At 33.8% G+C, this 23,071-nt stretch overlaps 2 long non-coding RNA genes across 33 annotated transcripts in view; one reads left to right on the top strand and one right to left on the bottom strand.

Moving 5' to 3' along the window:
* LOC143243033 (uncharacterized) overlaps window positions 1-507 on the bottom strand; it is a 233,121-nt gene extending 232,614 nt beyond the window's left edge. For 4 of the 30 annotated variants that reach the window (XR_013023781.1, XR_013023784.1, XR_013023786.1 and 1 more), the window contains exon 1: window positions 28-457. This is a non-coding gene — a long non-coding RNA (uncharacterized LOC143243033). Of the gene's footprint in view, window positions 1-27 lie in introns of all 30 variants that reach the window. The other 26 variants (XR_013023779.1, XR_013023778.1, XR_013023765.1 and 23 more) reach the window with 19 other exon arrangements.
* A 1,362-nt stretch (window positions 508-1,869) lies between these two features.
* LOC143242209 (uncharacterized) lies at window positions 1,870-21,105 on the top strand. 3 transcript variants are annotated; one of them, XR_013022569.1, is made up of 3 exons: window positions 1,896-2,076; window positions 16,615-16,776; window positions 20,173-21,100. It is a non-coding gene; the product is annotated as an uncharacterized LOC143242209 (long non-coding RNA). The 3 variants fall into 3 exon arrangements; XR_013022567.1 differs by lacking the exon at window positions 16,615-16,776 and adding an exon at window positions 19,404-19,452 and having other exon boundaries at window positions 1,914-2,076; window positions 20,173-21,101; XR_013022568.1 differs by lacking the exon at window positions 16,615-16,776 and having other exon boundaries at window positions 1,870-2,076; window positions 20,173-21,105.
* Window positions 21,106-23,071: the final 1,966 nt, after the last annotated feature.

Below are 23,071 nucleotides of genomic sequence, written 5' to 3'. Positions count from 1 at the left end.
ATTTTCGTTATTTTGTTTAATACTCACAGTAATATATCAATCGTTAAGCCTATATTAATTGTAAGGCCTTCCACGATGATTAACTTCCCTTCATTCTTTTCTTTGGCCTAATTCCGTTTCGTAACATCTTATCTGCTAATTTTTTTCTGTCTCTCAACTTTTACTTTTCATTTAACACTACTTATTTATCTTTAGCGCGGACAGCCTTGTTGCTTTGTGTCATAAAACACCAAACCAAACTATTCATCTTTATTACCTGATCGTCTGTTTTCTGTATTATACACATCAATAAATTTCCCGCGACTCTAAATTCTCGACATCAATGAGTTACAAACAACACGTACATCTCTTAGAGAGTTTCGTTTTTAAACTTGTCATAATGTTTACTATAAATTAATTGATTGTGACTTTCATGTTACGAAGAAAGCTAAACAATAATTACATATTTGTTTTTAAAATAAATTAACAACAGTCACACTTAACGAACTTTTAAATAATTTACTTGATAAACATATAAACGTATGTAATTATATTGTTTGTTTGTTTTTGAATTTCGCACAAAGCTACTCGAGGCTACTGTGCTAGCCGTCCCTAATTTAGTAGTGTAAGATTAGAGGGAAAGCAGCTAGTCATCACCACCCACCGCCAAACTCTTGGGCTACTCTTTTACCAACGAATAGTGGGATTGACCACACTTTATAACGCCCCACGACTGAAAGGGCGAGCATGTTTAGTGCGATGGGGATGCGAACCCGCGACCCTCAAATTACCACGTCGCACGCCTTAACACGCTTAGCCATTCCGGACTGTTATGTAATTATATACATATATAACTTATCCTACGTTACGTGCCCCGGCATGGCCAGGTGGTTAGGGCATTCGACTCGTATTCTGAGAGTCACGGGCTGGAATCTACGTTAAACTGAACATGTTGGCCCTTTCATTCATAGGGCGTTATTATAGTTAATCCCATTATTCGTTGGAAAGAGTACCCCAGGAGTTGCTTTTCCTCTTGTCTTACTCTGCTAAATTAGGGGCAGCTAGCGTAGATCGTTTTCGTGTAGCTTTGCGCAAAATTCAAAACAAAGAAATAAACCTACTTAGCATAATTACATCTTCATAAATAGAGTATCATATCATCCAGTGCTTATATTACACTGTTTGTCGTGTTATTAGAGGCAGTACTAACCACTTTCATTCACATCATTCTTGAGTTTGTATACAACTACTCGAGGATCTGCATGATATTCAGTTCTAATCAGGTATCATTAGGGGAGTATTTGGCATATCATTCTTTGTTACAGGGGCCTTTACCTTCACTTCTTGTATCTTTAACTGAGATGTCCTTTGCCATTATTACTTCGTCAACTAACTCTGAAGTTTCTGTATGCTTATCTCTTCCTCGTCAAAAGGTAATTCAATCTCACTTGAGTTATCGGTTTTATTTTGTAACAGATTCACTGTTGTACATTTAGTGTAGTACATTCGCTTCTTTCAGTGTAATTTTATTTATTCTTATGACGTATACTGTGGGCTGTGTAATTCACAAGTCTGCCTGTTATCTACATTAATAGAAGATTCTCGATCGTAAGAATCAACAAAGTACTAGGAGTGTATGTAATGCTAGCGATTGACAATATTTTTGCCAAACGACCTTCGGTGAATTTGTTAGTTTCGCATGATTTATATAAAAGCAGCGCACCAAGAGAGAAGAAGAATATTGTTATTGTACATATGCAATCAGTGTGCTATAGGCTTGGGAAACTGTAATTGTGATTAATGCCCGAATCGAAGAAACTATAAAATTTGATCACCAATATTTATAGATTTCGAACATTACATATTGTTCAACTCAGCAACACTTTAGCTTCAGACACAACAAGCTTAGACTCATCAGTTAACCAATCCATCCGCAGGTCTAAATATGTAAATATAACGTTATACAAAATCTAACCACTATGTGGCGCAGAGGTATTTTGTAGATCATAGTTATGTGACTGATGCCGAAAGTTAGGATTTTCAAAAGAAAATTTACAGTTTTCGGTCATTATAATTCAGATAACTTTTGTGAAAATGGTGAGTTTAAATGCTTTATTTTCTGGTTGCCAAACTTTCTTGGTCGTTCAGAGTTTTTTTCTTGCAAGAGACAAAATTGTAATATGCCAAGTGGTGTAGCCAACTCAACAATGTAATTCAGGACCAGGTTATTCGTACTCTTAGAAAGATAATTTATATTTTTGCTATACTCTGTTGGTCCTAGTATGATGTATGCAGAAGTAAACACAACCTAGCTCATTAAAGCATAAACATCATTTTTAAGATATGTGTGCAATCAAATGGACAGTTGATCCGAAATAGAATCATATGGGGACCAACAAAACAAAAACGAAGTTAGATGTTAGAATAGAACTTTTTAGAAGTTAGTTTTCCCAATACCATAATCTTCTGTGTTGTATGGTCATACTCTCACCCTTAGTACCATAGTGAAGAATGTAATACTAACAATAAAGCTGAGTTAGAAGCTACATTATTAACAAAAGTTTTATTGTTGCATTAGAAACATAAAATCTTCTGGAATTAGACTGCAGTCTGAAGCAGTAGACATAATACAAAACGTTTTGGAAAGTATGGGATCTATTGGTCAATCCTGGCTCTATCATCCAATAATTTAAACTATAAATATTAATGAATAAATTTTTTAAAAATCTTAAAGCCAGTCCATATCATTCATATACTTTTCAAGATTTATGTTAAACTCATTTAAATTTTTTTGCTCTATAACATTTAAAGACAACCCACTCCAAAGGCCAACTATCTTGTAAGAAGAATTAAGTTATCTCAGCTGAAGGTGACTTCTACTCTGCCAGTGTTTATATTTAAGTCCTCTAGTCCTACTGTTCTCACTGTTAAGTATGAACAAAGATGATACATCAACATTATCAATTTCCTTTACAATATCAGACACCTCATCATATTACATCCCTCCACCAATTCTTCTTTTTCCAAGAGAAAGCAGTATGAGAGATTTCAGCCACTCCTCATATGACAACTCCTCCATCCTTGGCATCATTCTAGTAACCCAACTTTGAACCTCTTTAAACAATTCAAAGCACTTCCCAAGTTAAGGGTACCAAGACTGAACACGATACTTCAAATATGACATAACCAATGAACCATACAGTGAAATTATAACTGCTTTAGATTTGCATTAAAAATCTCTGTAAATATAACCTAAAATTTTATTTGCTGTACCACCAGCAATAACACAATGCTTGGATAGCTTCTGAGACTGATCAACTATTACATCAAGATCCCTTTTTCTCTATTGTTTAGATTATTCCCATCCAAATTATTATTCATATAATGATAACCCAGTGGCATTATTTTGCATTTATTATAATTAAATTTCATCTGCCATTTATTTACCCAATTCACTGAATGATATAAATCCTTCTGTAAATCAGTCACATCCTCTTCACAGGTAGTAACACCCTACGTTGTAATGTAATTGCACATTTAAGTAATTTATTGACCATTGATCAAAGATCCTAAGACTTGAACCATGAGGTACCTCATTTGTGACATTAATGTAGTTTGGTTGAACTGCATTGGTGACAATCCTTTCTTCCTGATCTACTCTTACTCTCATCAACATAAGTAATAACCTTTGGAAAAAATGTTATAAGATTTGTAAGGCAAGGTTTTCCATCAGTGAAACCATGTTAGCTGTCCAATAAAATTCTAAACTTGGTTAAATAACTTTTTTGAAGTTTTTCTTTTTATCAGACTCTCCAAAATGTGATCTACAACTGATGTAAGACTAATGGGTCTATAAGCACTGGGACAATTTTCATCACCCCTGTTGATAAGAGGAGTTACATCAGTTAATTTTCAATTTATTTTGTTTCTCATTCATTTTATTTCCAATACTGTTTGTGAGCCAACATTGTTTTTACTTGTTGCTACCCTGTTCTTTCTGTAAGGAAAATATTTACCTTGAATATTGAATTTTTTTTTCGTTAAAGATTTTCCACATTTGCTCAGAGTCTCAGCATAACACAGCTGCCCAATTCACAACAGATAATTTTTGTGGTTTCCCTTTAAAATTTGATTTTTAAAATTTGGAAGCAAAATATTCTGATTTCAATATGCAGGAAAAAAACATCAAACTTAATACAGCAGTGTTCATTTGTACCCATGTGTTTCCCAGTTTCCTACCTATATTTTTGAAGTTACAACAAATCTCAAATAGCAGTTTCTAGTAAATTCCTTGACCAATTGGTAAAAAAAGTCATTGTGAACATTTACAAAAAACCTTTCTATCTTACAAGTTGACTGTAGCATTTCCTGATGTGTATGCTTGAAATTAAAATCACTCATAATTATGGCTTCACTAACAGCTGAAACCTTAATCTCATTGTAACTGTTTGAGTTTTGTCAATATCGTTTGGTTGTTTGTAACAAATTCCCATTAAATGTCATTTTCCTTTATATCCACTTATAGAACCTTCACTGGATTCAAGCTCATTACTGTTATCTTTGATATCTTTAACTAAAATAGGATGTAATTCACATTTTACATGTAAATCCACTTCTCTCTTTCATACTTTATTCATTGAAAAGCCTTTACCACTATATTTGAAAGAAATTTTTGTCACACATCATCTTTGGTTAACCATATTTCAGTTATTCCCATTATATCAAAATCTTTCATTCCTACTAATGCTCTAAAGTTATCTATTTTATATCTTTTACTTCTGTTATTATGATAGTAAGAATTAAGCCTACCCTTATAATTACTTCTATACTAATTTCCTGAACTAAACTTTTCTCTGTCTCATATTTATTTTTCATTACTTTATAGTGGACCTCACCACTATCTAATCATGTTGTGTATGCCACCAGCAAAAGTAAATAAGAACTTAATGAATTTCAGTATTTAGGTGAGACTTTCCAGTTTTGAGACAGAGTAACCAAAAGGAACTAAATATGTGACTTCTATCAATACTTTAACTCCACTGCATACTTGTGAAGATTTTTACATTCAACTCCTGGTCAGATACTATATACGTCAAAGTTTTAGGATTCTTCTACAGTAGATACCTGTGACTTGTTGGTGATAAATTTGAAAATAGCATGCAGCAAGTTATCTACTTATTTTAAAATTATATATTTAAAACAAGTTAAATGTACATACAAAAAATCTTTAGACTATGATGACCATAGTTACATTTTAAATGTGACAGTTCATTTCATGTTAAATGTCCACTTTGGTTGATTAAATTATTTTAGAATCCACTTCACAAGCTGAACTAATTTAGAATACCCTGTAACAAGTTATTCTCCATATTTCTATCAAACTGTTAAATTCATTTTAAATAACAACCAGTAAAAGTGTACACTCAAAGTATGGTTAATTTCACATTTTCTAACTGTACACTTCTGTTCAATTTGCCACTGCTATTTATATGTTTATCACTGAGGCCTTTGGAATTTTGTATATCCTCAGCAGTAATGAATTTGAAATACAACATTTTACTCTCTTACTGAGTTATGTAACCAAATTTGTCATAACTATCCCCTTTCAAATAATTGTTTTGAACTTTCTGGGTATGAAAAATGTAACAGCCATTAAATATTAACTCTTGTTGTAAATAATAATTCCAATAAGTGTTGGGGTCAGCCGAGGGAGATGGTGCCTCCGAGGTGGCCCAGGCTTCCCTGCTGGCAGGACTGTGGCTGAGGATTCTGAGAAACCCCTTGCCTAGGTCTCAGGTGTTCTTTTTCACCCGCACTTCACTGGCATCATCCTTGTGTCACATAGTGATGCTGAGGAGCAGGTTGTGAGCATTGATGTTGTTGAAACTCTACTTAAATAAGTGGTTGAGTCTAACAACGCAAAATGCATATTTTTTCTTTATGTTCATTAAGATGTTGGCCAGCAGTATATCATTGTAAAATTACTTTCATGCTTAAGCAACAAATTATTGCTTCGATTTCTTCTCCAAGTGTATTCAGTTATAATGTTTCACACCATCAAATATAGAACCTCACATGAAGGTAGATGTATCAATATTACACTTCATGTGAAGACGGAGTTCTCAGATTAATATCTCGCCTGAAATCTGATGTATCAACCTAGTATTTCCTATGATAAAAGGATTAATTACTCTGTTCCAAATATCAAGAACTGAAAGATAACATGTAACTTTTCACAAAGCAATAAAACAGATCAAAATGAGAGCTAGTTCTTCCACACACCAAGGATATCTTTCAACTGTTGGTGTGGAAGCCCAGAGAAATGTAAGCTTAAGAACCACTTCAATTGGATCTCAAGATAGAGATTTAAAATGAGTTTACGTACTGTATCGATTACGTGAAACCGAAAGAAAACTGCAAATGTGAGTTATTAATAATAGAAAATGTAAAATTCTTTAAGCCTAACGATACCTTAATTTAGTATTTTAAACATTTTAATTGAATAAATATATTTCTTGCTTTTATAATACATTTTTATATTATACATTGATAATAAAGTATAAAAATTGCTATTTGTATACATATATATATTTACAGTTTAAACGAATAACCATCATAGAAAAATAATACCCGTTATATTATTTGAGTTCCTCTCTCGAAGACTTAGTTTCTCCAGTCCTTCACTAACTTGTATTCAAAGACCATCGAACAGGAACTCAACTAGTTTCTTCAACCTATACAAATATTTATAAACTATAGAAGAAATCCATCGGGCATCTTTAACTCCTATTTACTAGGTTTATTGTTTTGTTTGTTTTGGAATTTCGCACAAAGCTACTCGAGGGCTATCTGTGCTAGCCGTCCCTAATTTAGCAGTGTAAGACTAGAGGGAAGGCAGCTAGTCATCATCACCCACCGCCAACTCTTGGGCTACTCTTTTACCAACGAAAAGTGGGATTGACCGTCACATTATAACACCCCCCAGGGCTGGGAGGGCGAGCATGTTTGGCGCGACTCGGGCGCGAACCCGCGACCCTCAGATTACGAAGCGCACGCCTTAACGCGCTAGGCCATGCCAGGCCCTACTAGCTTTAACCACACACTTAACTAATTAAATTAATCACCTAGACAGTTATATTCATAAGATATCTCTCAGTTATATAACATAAGTATTTTGTTATGTAATAACTATGTATACAATCGGAATTGAGCTAGGTTTTCCAACAGATACACCTTACTAGACTACATAACAAGAATCTAACTGTCTTTATTATTCGAAGGTACTTTTCACAATTAAAGCTGCTTTTGTCACCGCTATTGCAATAGATCAAAACAATATTTCAATTTACTGGTTATTTTTAATATTGCAGACCAAGGGAAAATGTTAGTTGTCATAAATGTATATAGCCATAATGTATGGGGTATGACAGACATCAGTTTTTAACGTATCGTCTAAAGATGTCATGGTAATTGTGTAATACAAAATAAACGGAAGCTATTACCCGTTATGTCGATTATAGAAAAATGAAAACAACGCATTTAACAAAGAAAACACACATTAATAACCACAACCTTAAAAACCATAGCAAGGCAAAATCGAAGGTCACCACAACCTGAACAGGTAAAATTCCACTCAAACAAAGCTCACCATTACTATGTAACTACTGCCAGTGCCTTCTTTGAGACAGTTAAGATATCAAAAACAAAATGTGCAATAAAAATAGTTTTTTATGACAAAATAAACTTCAGGTTATCGTATTGAATCAGAATGTTTCCCTTACAGTTGCAACAATCTGCAGTGATGTGTAAATAGGTTGAGCTCACTTCAAACTCATGAAGATAACTTTTGAGATGTATAAAATTAATTCTTTTAGTCCAACTTCATATAGTTTGTTTAGAATATTCGTGCAAAGCTAAAGCGCTGTTTTCGCTAGCTGTTCCTAATTCTGACACATATATTAGACTCGTTGTGAATTTAATGTGTTATACGAATATAAGAGATATATAAAATATATTTTGTGCAAAACTACCTCTGATGGAAATGTTATCAGACTTCGAATGATACATTTAAATGGTAATACAGTCTGGTACAAGTTAAACAATCGACCAGCTTGACGTTTGAAGGTCTCCAATGGATGCATGCCAAATCAGGTTGTATATATTTTTGAATCCTCTATTTATGCTGTCATGACTAATTGCGGTGATTATTATTCGTGTGACGGAAATCACACTTGCTTCTGATCCAGAATTAATTTTAAAAGCAGGTTACAGCAAGGTCATAGTCTAAGTAAAGTCTCTAAAAGGGCTGCCCGGTTTACAGCCACGTGACATTTCTCGCTTGAGTTTGGCAAGTTGCCAATATCTTGCCGAACACATTAACACTCCTACGAAAAGACGTTTCTTGTCCTGATTTCTCCAAGCCCGTTCCCCTGGCTGTGGTTTCGCTAGATAGTAGATAGGGACAGTGGGAATCTCGTTAATCCGTTCATTAATGGATTTAAATGGCAATTTCATTTAAATACAAAATTATTAGCCTAATATTAATAACCTTTCAAGTTGCTCTGGGGCCTATTTGGCCCCACTTTTCGTAGGAGTGTTAAATAGAGATCTTTCAGCTGAGACTAGCAGCACACAAAGTTTTCAGATTGGATGCAGTCATTTGAAATGTGCAACTTACAACTTAGGTGATTTTTTTTGGTCGATGACCACTTGCCACATCTGTGGAAAACAAGTTTTAGTTTTACGCTCGGTGGGGTTTTAAAATAAGACAATGCTTTCTGTGAACAAGGAAGATTTTGTTGTAGGAGGTGACGGACGATTCTTCATTTATTAACTTAGAGTACAATGAAACTGTTGTTAATAAGTCAAGTAGTGTTTCTGAACGTGTGACAGGATGTGAACAATATTTCCAACTAAGTTTTAAAATTGATTCTGTTTTCGCAGAGAGTTGAAACTCTATTAGGGGATTATAGAGTGGAAAATGAAATTCGAAGTTCACAGGTAATGGATAACAACGAACATCGCGTTTTGTACGAGAAACTTGAGAATTATACGAAGAGCTGGACATTATCGAAATCCGAATCAGAAGGTTTTGAGCCATCTTACGATGTTGACAGTGGTAGGAATAGTGTTAAAGAGCTAAACTTTCAAGGGAATGGTTACACTATACTGGGAAATGTCTATAACTCCAACCAGATGAAAGATAGCGGTATAACCTCTCCGTTTGACGAATATATTGATATACTGGATGCAGTTGATACATCCGACTTTGAAGATTCATTAAATTATTATAGAAGAAATGCCAACAAGTTACATGATAACTTGGAATTTAGTCTCTTGTCAAAGACAAACATATTAGTTAATATACAGGAAGAAGAAAAGTCAGTAGTTGAAAGAAAACGAAATACTAGGGATTTATTGAATCCCAAGGAAGAGCCAGAAAATATCAATTGATTAAAGGAGGTGAGATTTCACGGCATTTCAAGCTAGAAACATTATTAGAGCGACAAGAAGAAAGCAGACTCAAAATGGTTTCTTCTTAAATGTAGTAAAGAAGAAAACAGACACGAACCAAAGGTCCTTGTTCGCAGTACTTCTCTTAAGTCTGTGAAAATCCCTCTCAGAAATCCATGCATCAGGAAAATTGTGCGTTTCGCCGATGCATTAGGTCTTGACCTGGAGGTCGTGCGGTATATAGGACTAGAAGATGATTTACCTAATATCCCAACATCTGCTTTCAGTGATCTTAAGGTACCTTCCCAAACAGATACCTCTTGTGGTTCTTCAGTTGGTTTGACTTTTCAGTACATAACACTGAATCCCTTTGCCGATAGAACCACTCTATTTGCCACTTCTCAGAGCAGTCGTGTATAAACACCCCTATTTTTCCAGTCTATCACATAAAAAGGTTTTAATGATCAAGTTCGTAACCAAAAGGTCTGTTTTGAGAACATTGTTGTATCTGATTTAAACATTCATTGTTGTGTGCGAGTTTTCAACACTTCTTTAGAAAAAAGTGCTTGCCCGCTACACAACTAACGAGTGGTTATCTCACAAAGATATTCTGGCCAACTACATTTACGGATCCTGCGATGGGTTATCAGATAAGTTTTCTTGTAATTTGCCTGTTCCTCTCATGACTGATGGCTATCGACTGATTTTTGCTATCTGTTATGTGACCAACAACCAAGAATTTTGGGGTAATAACGACGGAAAAAATTGTCCTCCACTGTCACGGTTACAATACGAGAACCTTTGGACAATTGGCTGAAGAAAATTCTTCATGGATTCATTAGTTTATGTAAGCTGGTAAACTAGATTGATTCATCAGTTGAACCTAAATACGGTTGAGATTTTCCAATTAAACAAAGAGAAATTACATTCAAAATATAAATTGCATACATAAAGAGGTCGTAAATATTCGAAAAGTTACTTAAGTATAACCTGAATGCCTTTGCACTAGTTTCAGTTATTTTAATTTTTATTAGGCTTTCAAATAATCGAAGTATGATATATAAAAAACATGACAATTATAGTAAGATTATTTTGAAATGAAAAACTTAGAACTCGTGCAAGATGAATGGAATGATCCGGTAATCCGTGAAGAATGACGACACATAATACTATAGAAAGAACTTACCACATTCTGTTGTATGAAAATATGAAACCTAAATGGTGTTATAAAATTTACCTTCCTGTCTTAATTTCAAACTAAAAACAAAATAAATTATTGTATGTTGTAGAAACGGTCAAAAAGAGTATTTTCATAAATTAGTAGTTTATTTGGCACTTATGTAACTTGAGTGAAATTATAACTTGACACTTGTGTAAGTTAAGTAAGCTTTAAATAAGGTTTTATTTTAATAAACGAGATTTCTGTGACTTGACAAAGTAAGGTTAGTAAAACTAAGAATAACGAATACGTGTTAGGATTATATATATTATATATAGCTGAAACACAAGCACTGCTTATACGTAGCTGACCACACAGGCACTCCTTATACGTAGCTGACCACACAAGCACTGCTTATACGTAGCTGACCACACAAGCACTGCTTATACGTAGCTGACCACACAGGCACTGCTTATACGTAGCTGATCACACAGGCACTGCTTATACGTAGCTGACCACAGAGGCACTCCTTATACGTAGCTGACCACACAGGCACTGCTTATACGTAGCTGGTCACACAAGCACACCTTATACGTAGCTGGTCACACAGGCACTGCTTATACGTAGCTGATCACACAGGCACTGCTTATACGTAGCTGACCACAGAGGCACTCCTTATACGTAGCTGACCACACAGGCACACCTTATACGTAGCTGACCACACAGGCACTGCTTATACATAGCTGTTCACACAGGCTCTGTCAGCGATCCAAAACTACACTTTAGAAATGACAGCAAAACATAACTGTTATTTAAATGTCATGTTCTGCCTACATTTCCTGGAACAAGTTTTAAGTGTTACAATAAAGTAAAAAATTAGAGTAAGAGATGTTTAGATTGCTATATTAGTGATAAATAAATAAATACAAAAGTATAAACTGATATAATCTAAACCACACAATTTATTGAGTAAATCCTGTGGAACAACTCTTTAATTTGCTAATACTTCTACGGAATATTTTACAAACATATACGTTGTAAGACCTATCAAAAGACAGAAGTGATTAGAAAATACCTTATCCACCCTCCTAGTAGCTCATGCGTAACGACCGAATCTGTCAACAGCGTTTTATGGTTTTCGACAGTTTCATGTATATTGTAATAATAGAATTGGTGGCACAAGCTCGTTTCCTTGAGATACTTTATCTGCTATATGGACAAGAAGCAGGTTATCAAGCAATGAGATGGATAAAGAGGTAATCTGTTACATGGATCAGACAGAACGTGTTAATATACGAGATGGATCAAGAAACGTTGTCAAACTACGAAGTGGATAAAAGCTGTATATTAACCTACTAGATTAATGAAGAACCAGCTTAAGAAACTACTAGATGGATCAAGAACCAGCTTAAGAAACTACTAGATGGATCAAGAAACAGCTAAAGAAACTACTAGATGGATCAAGAAACAGCTAAAGAAACTACTAGATGGATCAAGAAACAGCTAAAGAAACTACTAGATGGATCAAGAAACAGCTAAAGAAACTACTAGATGGATCAAGAAACAGCTAAAGAAACTACTAGATGGATCAAGAAACAGCTAAAGAAACTACTAGATGGATCAAGAAACAGCTAAAGAAACTACTAGATGGATCAAGAAACAGCTAAAGAAACTACTAGATGGATCAAGAAACAGCTAAAGAAACTACTAGATGGATCAAGAAACAGCTAAAGAAACTACTAGATGGATCAAGAAACAGCTAAAGAAACTACTAGATGGATCAAGAAACAGCTAAAGAAACTACTAGATGGATCAAGAAACAGCTAAAGAAACTACTAGATGGATCAAGAAACAGCTAAAGAAACTACTAGATGGATCAAGAAACTACTAGATGGATCAAGAAACAGCTAAAGAAACTACTAGATGAATCAAGAAACAGCTAAAGAAACTAACTACTAGATAAATGAAAGACCAGTTTAGAAAGCTATGGATATCAGTGGCCCTCTATGGTCTAGAAATGTTTCACACATCTCTTTTAGTCAGACTAGAAGGAGAATGTTACTTTGATAATTAATTTGACAACAGGTATTGTGTTATTTCTGTCTGGTAGAACTGACAGTAGGAGTAGTGTTATTTCTGTCTGGTAGAACTGACAGTAGGTAGGTATAGAACTGACAATAGGTATAGTGTTATTTCTGTCTGGTAGAACTGACAATAGGTATAGTGTTATTTCTGTCTGGTAGAACTGACAATAGGTATAGTGTTATTTCTGTCTGGTAGAACTGACAATAGGTATAGTGTTATTTCTGTCTGGTAGAACTGACAATAGGTATAGTGTTATTTCTGTCTGGTAGAACTGACACAATAGGCATAGTGTTATTTCTGTCCGGTAGAACTTTCTGTCTGGTAGAACTGACAACAGGAACGTGTTTTGTTTTGGGAGAACTAAATTAGAATAAACGTGAACATTTTTGTAAATGTCAAAGTGTTTTAATTTTCTCCCAGTTAATTATTTAATCATATAATAAAAACAATTTCACACAAGTTCATTATCTCCAGATAGAAATATAATAAATTATTTGTAAATAAAATTAATTTTGCTTTCTTTTGTGCAAAAGTACGAATACAGTTAAAGAACAGAAAGTCTGTTACAATTTACAACTTTAACAGTTGGACGAACATTTTCAGAACACGTTCGATGCTTTGATCACTGGTTCATCATTCTTAAGTACACCAGTGATCTAAACGTCGTACGTACTCTAAAGAAATTCCTCCTTACTGTAAAAACTGTAATAAAATGATATTTGTATTTCGTGAGTAAACATAAAACAAGACACCATTTTATTCAAAAAAAGAGTTTTGTGAAAGTGTGAAATGTAGTTCAACAATGGACATCTTCTTTACCTGTACATTCTTACTATATTTCATGAAGTTTATAGACGTAATACGTATATTTTAATACATAAACTACATTATTAATGTCTGTGTTATATATTATTTTAAATATAATTGTGAACTACAAATGAACTACGGTTTATACAAGGCAAACAATGTTAAAATATACTAGGTTTGGTAAGATGTTTTATTTTCTACGAATTATATAAATAGTTATTTTAAAGCAAACATTAATCATTTTTTACATAATACGTGACACGTAGCTTTTGTTTGTTTGTTTTGAATTAAGCACAAAATTACACAGTGGACTATATGTGCTCTGTCAGCCACAGGTATCGAAACCTGGTTTCTAGAGGTGTGAGTCTGCAGACATTTAGCTGTGCCACTAGGGGCCAAGCGTAACATCCTTGAAACAAGAACTTTAGTAACTCTTAGTAGATCTTTTTCTCATAGTGGACTCACAAAGCGAGAAACCGGGTTTCGATACCTGTAGTGGGCAGAGCAAAATCGCTCACTGTGTAAGTTTGAGCATAATTATAACCAAACCAAAGCAGCAATTACTTCACTTACTTGCATCATTTCCTAAATCTAACAAAACTCTTCACCCAGATTGGAGTATTAATATTATAGAAACACTAAAAATTATACTGGGGCCTGGCATGGCCTAGCGCGTTAAGGCGTGCGCTTCGCAATCTGAGGATCGCGGGTTCGCGCCAAACATGCTCGCCCTCCCAGCCGTGGGGGGCGTTATAAATCGACGGTCAATCCCACTATTTGTTGGTATAAGAGTAGCCCAAGAGTTGGCGGTGGGTGGTGATGACTAGCTGCCTTCCCTCTAGTCTTACACTGCTAAATTAGGGACGGCTAGCGCAGATAGTTCTTGTGCGCGATATTCCAAAACAAACAAACAAACAGTCGTAGAAACTTTGCACGAATAGATTTGTTTAGCTGTTGTGACAATACTTTCATTGAAACATACGTAAAGTAAATGTATAGGGAAAGAAAGCAGCGAACACAAATGAAGAATAAATGAAAATAACAAAAAATTAGAACATTTCAGTTTGTTCATTAATTACAAAATGCTTTTTGTTTGTCTATGCAGATTATTTACAAACTGGTTTTAAATTTAATAATTAAACCAGTTCATTTCGTTTCGATGTTCTAAGAACATTGTTCCAGTTTTGAGAAGATGAGTTGTGAATTGATTAATATTGAGTATTTTTTACTTTTTACGTTTAGAAGACCAGTATCAGTGGTATTGTACAAACATTTACATTTGGTCCTGATAAATATATCTTAGTCCTATACATAAACCTGATAATTACACCATCTTAGTCCTATAAAGTTTATACGTCTGTCATCTTATTGCTCTAAATGAAATTAAATGAGCATTATCTTCACTTTTTTACTTAGGATTGGAAATGTTTCAGGTAAAGTTGGTAAGAACATCGCTTTAGTCCTTTAGGTGAAGCAGGTCCTTGCATATTGTTAGTCCTTTAGATTAGTACACCGTCCTAGTTCTTCAATTAAGATTCCTAGCTGTTTCATCTCAGTTCTTCAGCTATTCTTGGTAGGTATACCGTCCTAATATTTCAAAAAAACATTGTGTTACCAGCTTTTACTAATATTAATAATCGACAAAGAGCGTGTCGTTAATTAGGTTGATCCTAGGAAGGCAACAAAATTTCAAATTACAACCCAAGCTAAACTATATCCATGTTTATTCCAACTAACCAAAGGAAAGTTGAAGAGATAATTGTCATATGGTACCCGAAAACTGTTTATCTCAGAAGCATATAGGAAAACACACCTTCAGAAGGTTTTCGAGTCAAACCTGTGGACAACGAAAGATAGTGATTTGGTCTCATGATTGGCATTTCACCTCTTTTTTCAGTGGTTTTATTGTGAAAATGAGACATTTGATCCTGATTTTGTTGTCTCGACATTTCTGTAGGTGCAGTAGTGTGTACAAAGCTTTCCTATGGCAATTATTAAGAAATGTTTTCCTATATAAGAATGGACGCTACTTCATCATACTTGTTTACAATGTTGTATTTTTGTCCTGATGATCGTGGAGTTTCCTAGGATGACAATGTTTCAATGAAACTATTTACACGTTGATGTAAGTGATATAAATGTATGTGCTAAATGCAGCAATATTTTAAATTGCATTTGCTATGAATTAAATTGGGACCATTTTACCCGCCTTGGGCGGCCTTTTTTTATCACATTCTATAGGAAAATTGTTTGTTTGGTTTTGAATTTCGCCTAAAGCTACACAATGGATATTAGCAGTGTAAGACAAGAGGGAAGGTAGATAGTCATAACTACCTACCATCAAGGTTACTCTTTCACCAACGAATAGTGAGATTGATCGCATTTATGACGTCCTCACGGCTGAGAGGGCGAATATGTTTTGTGTGACGAGAATTCGAACCCGTAACCCTCAAATTACGAGTCGAGCGCGCTAACCACCTGGCCATGCGAAGCACAGGAAAAAATAGACCTCCATCAACAAGAAATGATTTTTTATCAATAAAAAAGCCTATTTCTAGTTTTTCTTTTACGTAACAAAATACATGTAATTAGGATTCATTTGAAACTTTTCACCTTTCCATATCTTAAATCTTAATTGGTGAAAACAGCATTCAAATTTAAAGGGACTATTTTAAATATTTTAATGTTCATAATAAGAAAAGTAAACCGCGACTATGATTGACTTTAAGAAACAAGTCGAAGTGTTCGTTATATGTACATTTACAATGGTTGAAAGTCGTTGCTAGAAGACAAATTTAGGAAATACTCGTTCATGACTTTGATTATAATGCATGAAACATAAACTTGATGTTTCTGTAAATATAAATACAAACGTTCAATCATGTTTATGGTCAAGTTAAAAGTGTTTTACCAGCATTTACTGTACTGTCAATTCGTGATTTATTTCCTTTAACATATTCCAGTCTGGAATAGAAAGGCATTTTCTATAAAGTCAGTGGAAGAGATTTTTCTTTTGTGGTTACTTTGTGAAAAGCTGCTCCAGGGCAATTTTTTGTAATAATAGACAGTTAATATCACCCACCGCCAACTTTTAGGTTCATCACGTTATGTCTGTGTGTGTTTTCTTATAGTAAAGCCACATTGGGCTATCTGCTGAGCCCACCGAGGGGATTCGAACCCCTGATTTTAGCGTTGTAAATCCGGAATAATACCGCTGTACTAGCAGGGGGCTCATCACGTTATAACACCACCGCATTTGGAGGGACAGGATTCGAGTGCACGAGAGTCAGATGGTGAGTGAAGTGCCTTAAACAGCAGTGCCTTAAAGACAGAGGAAATTAAAATCTACAGATAACATTCTTGTACGATAAAAGTGAATCCAGTAAAATTATAAACATTATTACCAGTTAAACAGAAGCACAAACCAAGTTATTATTTTTTTTTTTTTTTTTGCAGTGAAAAAGTCAGCATGCGACAACTGCCAATTTTTATATAGCTTATCGATTATTGCCTACAATTCATACATTTCTAACATTCGATAAGTACACACCATGCGTGTTGAAACATGTTGGCAATTACACATAGTTATCAGTGTGTGTATCTAATTCTCCAAAGTATGGTTGCTGATTTGTTTTTTGTTGAATATAGTGCAAAGTTATTATACGGTTTATCTGCGTTAGCTGTTCCTAATTTTAAAGAGATACACTTGGGAGAAGACAGGTATTCAACGCCACCTCACGACAACTCGTGAACCACTGTAATCAAATAGTGCCATTTAACTGTTAATTTTATACAATTTTTCTTGGTTATGACACTTTCTTAATTTATGTTACAATACGCATTAATTCATAAGGTTTATTAAATAGAACTTCCGAGGTCCTAGTAGACCTTGAACAGGTTTAAACTTAATAACGTTATATAACATCAGCACAAGTAGAATACAGATTAAAATACATCTAGTGCAATACAAGCTTCAATCAAAAACGAATTTATTCATAACATGAAAGAATTATTTTGACCATTGTAATTACCTAAAACAATTTTTGTAAGCTCAAAGTTTCTTTCACTTTTTGAATACTTTGATGGCTGAAATGTGATAGGGCAGGACTGAGTCATTTCTACAGATTTCTGGTTCGTTTGGAGTCAAGTCCATTTGGCTATAAATCATTCTTTGGACCAATAAATTCCACTGTTCTCTCTAAAGCGAATAGTTGTACCATATGGTTGGAAACAAATACATATTATTTTGCATTACGACTTTTGTGTAATGAGATGAGCTATCGGTTGGATTCAGAGGTAACTTAGCCAGAGGGCCTCATCTGAGGCAAAAACTCAAAAACAACAAACGTAATACAAGGGCAATGATGATGACCACTGTTTTTCCAGATTAAAACATGTTTTAATTCTTACATTTAATCAAAGAGGAATATTTGTTAAAAAATTGTAAATTAACCAACTCTAGTTAGGTTCTCGAAACCTTGCTGTGAAGTTCTTTGAGGTATCGGATACCTAGCAGACATTACCTACCTGCACATTACATATCTGTACATCATTACCTACCTGTACATTATAACCTCACTGTATATTACCTACATTGTACATTATTACCCACCTGTACATTACCTACCTTTATAGTACCTACCTGTACATTATTACCTACATGTACATTATCTATCTGTACGTCATTACCTACCTGTACAATTCCAACCTATACATAACCTACCTGTACATTAGATCAACTGTTTCATTATAAACTTTATTTTATTTTACTTTAATTACAATTTAAAAATATACACAAATAAACTATTCAAACTCAAAACCGGGGAACCCTCCCATTTATTATTGTTACAGAAGATTGAAAAAAAAACAACGTTTACTTAGTTTTATTGTAAAATCTTATAAATCAGATGAAATTTCTTTGTAAAATATACCTTTCATTTCAAATATTCATTGGAGTTTCGCTTTCGTATTTACCGATAGAGCCTTTAATTTCATTGGTGACCTTCTCCACAAAGTTTAAACTCAAATATCTTTCTACTGCATTTACTTAAGAAAACAGGAAACCCCAGCAAAACCTCGCTGTCTAACAACATTTTGGAAGGTAAAATGTGAAAATTCTGTTCATCTATTTAATTCCTCTGCAATTTTTTATTCAAAAACAAGTATGTAGTTGAAATGACCTTTACACGATTTTACGAATTAATGAGGTTAATATTTTTCTAATACTATATTTCGAAACATTTCACAACCCTGTTGCTATCATTATAAGTGGTCTCAAATTGTTTTCCTGCAAAGACATTTCATGGAGACCATTTATTTGGTATTAAACTGACTGGCTATAAAGTCTAACGTTTATTTCAGGTACTTATGTTTATAAAAATTGTGGACATTTTGTTAATATGTTATACTTTTCCACTGGTAGATGGCAGCAGGCAGTTAAATCACAAATGTTTTACACTTCTACCACCAAAAGCACTTTTCGTTTTGTATTAAACTCTAAAATTTACTATCTTTCTCTGCACAGTAAAACATAATGAGCTATTATATCTACTCTCGAAGTAAAACAAATATGAAATATCTTTTAAAAAAAACCTGGTATAATATAACCCCAAATTATGTTCGCACATGCGCTTCAATGGTGGATAGATCAGAGATAATCCACTACGTAGCGTTGTGTTTAATTTCAAAACAAACAGAATCTTCTATTTTACATAGGTTTCTGTTGTAGAAAAATAAGTTCCAGCGTTATTTTATTTGTGTTTAAATTTTATATATAAAAATTAATATAATTATTTTATCTTATTTAATATTTGTGGTGGTGACGCTTATATTTGTGATTGTTTGTTTAGAATTAAGCGCAAAGCTACACTGTAGGTTATCTGTGCTCTTCTCACCACGGGTATCAAAACCCTGTTTCTAGTTATAGAAGACTGCTGTACCACTAGGAGGGGGCAGTTGGGGAAAGTGAGGTAAGATGATTTCTTTACCTAAAACGGTCACTCCAGTGTATGATGAGGTACGTGTTTTCTTATAGCAAAGCCACATTGGGCTATCTGCTGAGCCCACCGAGGGGAATCGAACCCCTGATTTTAGCGTTGTAAATCCGTAGACATACCAGCGAGCGACGGGCATCCTCAGGTACGAAGTATAACGACTCTTACGTCTCTTCAATAATTTATAATTTTATGACTTACAATATTTATACAGCAGTGATTTGATACACTACACTATTCATTTATTCAAAATATTCTACAAATGTATGTGCGGTGTACCAATAAATGCCAGTCAGGGCAGAAGAAGAAATAACGCCTATTTTACTACATATTAGGTGTATTAAGGATAATGTAAAGGAGTTTTATATAATAAAAACTACCATACATTAAGTATTTGAATAAAAGTTTAGTAGTATATTAATATTAGATTTTCTGTTGTGGTGAATATGTTTAATTATTCTCCGGAGGGAAGGCAAATTATATTTTAATAAAAGAAGTTAGTAAAACAAAATTCTAAGTTCTTAATCATTGAAGAAAGAAAATTGTTACATTTGTACTAAATATGTTATTTAATATAACTGTGTTATTTCTGTTGCCCCATATGAATGTCAATTTCAACTAAATTAAATATAAAACAAAAACGAAGTAGACAAACTCAAAACCATTTCAGTTTCTCATGTTTATTTTTTTTTTCAGGATTGTAGATGGCTCTGTTGTAAGAATCTCGGATAACGCCTTAACACCCTTGGCCATGTCGGGCCCCAGGCATGTCGTGTGGATCTCATGTTTGGATGTGTGAACACTACAGTTTATACGTCGTATTCCATTGCTGAAGAAAACGTGTCTTGTCATTTGTGTTGTAAGAGAAACATTGAAATTTCATGTTCGGTCAGGTAAAAGTATCACAAGAACTAATATTTCACTGATTTGTTGCTTTCCCTTTAATTTGTGTGTTCCATATTGGATACAACTAAGTACAGGTAGACATTGTACACTAAGATTATTACAACAAGAACATCTGCTATCACCACAACGTTATTAATAATAATTGTAATTATATTGCTAACACTCAAGGTTAACAGTTAAGAAGTTAATGATAATCGCACTGTAGGGCATTTACGCTAATGATTAAAAGTTGTATGGGTTTCTATCCACGATATGTATTAAAACATTTTTTACAGTTTCTTACTCAAAGGAAAAAAAATTGTATGTTCAAGCAATATTCGCCTATTTTTATCCAAAAATATACGTTGCTTGTTTTTTGACCTGATTATGTCTCCTTCAAATATAATTTTTAAACGTTTTAACCTTCATAATATTTTAAACTGTAATTCATTTTAAATAAATCGCAAGTTTTCTCCTTTTGACTCTTTTATTGTTGCAATAATGAAATCTACCATATAAATTGAAGTAAATGTATGTAGTAAAAACATATTTGTATATTTGTTGATAAGCTCAAAGCTACTCAAGGGCTACATGGTGAGATTTGAGCTCTCAAACTTGGCATGGCCAAGCGTGTTAAGGCGTTCGACTCGTAATCTGAGAGTCGCGGGTTCGCATCCCCGTCGCGCTAAACATGCTCGCCCTTTCAGCCGTGGGGGCGTTATAATGTGACAGTCAATCCCACTATTCGTTGGTAAAAGAGTAGCTCAAGAGTTAGCGGTGGGTGGTGATGGCTAGCTGCCTTCCCTCTAGTCTTACACTGCTAAATTCGGGGCTGCTTGCGCAGATAAATCTCGTGTAGTTTTGCACGAAATTCAAAAACAAACAAAATCGTCAGTTACAAAAATAAAAGAAGAAAAACACATTCATACTTTTACCAAATAATTGTTTAGCATAGAATCGTAAGCAGTTTGTTGCCCAAAATTCACACTAACTACCACTCTTAGAACGCACTCACATCTTATTTTGAGATTATTTTGTGACATCGTAGGTCATTATTTTTGTAACGTAGCTTTATCAATATATAGTGTAGATGTTAACATAAACAATGGAGATACTGTTTCTCTACCGTTGCTTTCTGTTTGTTTTGTTTGCAGTCGGGTCCATATGTATATGTGCGTGTCTGTTTCAGCGTGCGTATCTCGAAAACTAATAGACCAATGTACTCAGTAAACATTACACTAGGTGTGAAGTCAGTAAGGGACTGCTGTTTCCATATTTGATCTGGATCCATTGTCGGATCTGGACTCTGAATCACTTTGAAACATCTTTTGTAATGCGGAGATAACGCATTTTCGCGGTTTTAGGTTAATAACTCTATAAAGTGTACTTGGATTTGTACCAGATTTGTTGGGCATATTAACGTTGAGACTTTTAACCATACTAAAAAAAGTTTGTCCGGTTCGTTGATCTTGCTAAAGCAAGTAAATAACTTTTGTCTCTCACTTAAACAGACATATAGAGGAAGAATGAAAGTTTATTATAAATTAGGAAGTTATTTATACAGTGATGTTTTATCATTTAATATGCTAGAATCATACAAAGGTTAACTAAAACAGTCATCAATACCCGGGATAGCCTCAAAATGATAACATTTTTGTAAATAAATAAAAAATAATAAAAGTGATTGTATTACTACACAGCGATGAAAATAATGAAATTTCCAAATCTGTGTTAAATATATTTGCATCGAAAAGTATTATATTATCAAATGTATTCAATAGCAAAGTTTTAAACATAACAAACTAATTTTCATGTTTGATTTAATAATTTACTGTTATTAATTTTAAATTATAACATGCCTTATGTGTTAAGCAGTCAAACCATATTTGTGTTTTTTTCTAAAAGAATTGTTCATAAACATTTGTAAATTATTGTGAGCCTTTCGAGTTAAACTTCTACAAAACTCCATCTTTAGCAATATGATGATTTTCTCTTCTAGTGGAATTCTAAACTATAATAATTCTGTATAAATAATATTAACAATCACTCTTTCAATATGTTTAATTAACTGTACTGCTGACTTAGATAACTTTCAGTTTATTCCGATCATAAGTTAGTTGTAGCAAATTTGGTTTATGAACACTCAAAGATAAACTTTGATCTACTTTAACCTAGTACGTTTTTCAAAACAGTTTCTTACTTGTAAATACAAGTAGGCTCCTAATTTATATGCAAAAACGGCTCGTTTGGGTTGAGAAAATATTTTACATAGAAGGTCGAAACGTTGTTCGCTCTTTTATGTAAAATATTTTCTCAACCCAAACGAGCCGTTTTTGCATATAAATTTCTCAACAAGTGGGTTTCTCGACATCACTGAAGTAGGCTCCTAGTTTATAACACGTGCATTTTTAATTTAAGAGCACTTAGGTGGCGTTTTACTTATAATTTTTTTAATTTGGTGAAACAGTCATAACCAAAGATATTTAAATTATAATTCAGATGACAATTTTCAGTTTAAAAACTAATGCTTCTAAAGCCCACGATTTAATATTATATAAAATCTTCCCTGTTAAAGTTGAGACGCGCTGCCTCCTATTGATAATCACGTTAACTATTATTTCTCCGATAACATATTTCACAGAAAGAGTATGTAATATACAACACAAATATTGGCATTTTTATTGTTTTTCCAATCCCGTGCCTTTCTTCA

The sequence above is a fragment of the Tachypleus tridentatus genome, unplaced genomic scaffold (assembly GCF_004210375.1).
Source record: "Tachypleus tridentatus isolate NWPU-2018 unplaced genomic scaffold, ASM421037v1 Hic_cluster_2, whole genome shotgun sequence".
NCBI lineage: Eukaryota > Metazoa > Arthropoda > Merostomata > Xiphosura > Limulidae > Tachypleus > Tachypleus tridentatus.
The sequence above is the reverse complement of the archived record's forward strand: the minus strand, read 5'-3'. Positions and strand labels throughout refer to the sequence as shown.